Below are 1,344 nucleotides of genomic sequence, written 5' to 3'. Positions count from 1 at the left end.
CTTTCCCACTGACCTGCCGAGGAATAGCCTCTGGGTCTGTGAAGAAGGTCTGACATGGGCCTGTAGCTATTGGGAAGAAGAGCACTCACATTTCCTCTGAAATTCTTTTATGTTGTCTTCTCATGTCCGGCCTCTAGGATGACACACAATGAGGTGTGGCTGATTCTATCACATCTTCTTAGAGTGTTGTACCACATCTGCTTCCACTGAAATTCATGATACTGGTCATTTACCTGGATTATAAAAGTCTTCTCTCACATGGCCTTCTCATTCTCTCAGTCCCTGCTCTGCCAATCTACCAATGTCTGAGCTCCATCACTGAGCCAACTAGAAACTTCAGGTGCCCCTATGAGCCCTCATAGGCAGGAGGACCAGCAGTGCTATTTTATGCCATCCCTCTAGATCACTTCTCAGTGATTGCTACTCGATGCAGCTCTCACCTCTGCTTAGACTGGTACGAACCTGAACACACAACTTCTAGAGGCTTAAAACACCCCTAAGCCTTAGACATAGGCCTCTAGCTTCAATGTTCTCAGTTTCCTCATGTCTATCTGAAGATTTCTATGATAAACATATATAAACACGCATACGTATACCCACGCTACCTCACACACACACACACACACACCCCTCAAGGTTATACCTTAAAAAGAGGTGGGGGCGCCTTATGGCACAATTAGTAGTACACAGAACAGCAGAGCTGGTAGCCACATGGCCAACTATGGAATCGAATCCAGGTCAGCTTGAAACACCCTGGGTGCCCCATAGATGCCCAAGATCCTGATGAGCTGGAGAACTGGAGAAAGGAGATCATGCATGATAAGACTACTAAGGATGGGTGTCTCTCTTCTCTCTTTATGCATAAGTATACACCCTATATCATGAATAAAAAAATTTAAGAAGGTAGAATGTGAGGATCTTGGTATCTGTCTTACCCTATCTCTTCCATGCTGTCTTCTCCTTCCAGCATCAACAATGTTAGGAGAAGTGGGATTTCTCTAGTCTCATAAGTCAGTGCCTTTTCCTTTGTAATAAAGTGTTCCCTGCCCTGTGGTTTATAGTGTTTGTTTTTTTCTTTCCCTTAGTTATGAGTTGTTAATGCATCATATAATCAATTTTAGTGGATGAAGATCAGCACATTGTAAATACAATATAATTGAAATAGAATAGAAAGTAATAGGATGCATCTCCAGAAGTTAAGGCAATACCATTTCCTGAAATTTTTGTTTCAATCTTACATAAATTCATGTATATATGTGCATATGTTAGGTGATAATAAAATTATATTACCATAGATTGTGGTAAAAAAATGTCTGAAAACCATTTAAAATCATTAAAATTAAA

The sequence above is a fragment of the Tupaia chinensis genome, unplaced genomic scaffold (genome assembly GCF_000334495.1).
Source record: "Tupaia chinensis unplaced genomic scaffold, TupChi_1.0 Scaffold000139_1, whole genome shotgun sequence".
NCBI classification, from domain to species: Eukaryota; Metazoa; Chordata; class Mammalia; order Scandentia; family Tupaiidae; genus Tupaia; species Tupaia belangeri.
This window is presented reverse-complemented; position numbering follows the sequence as displayed.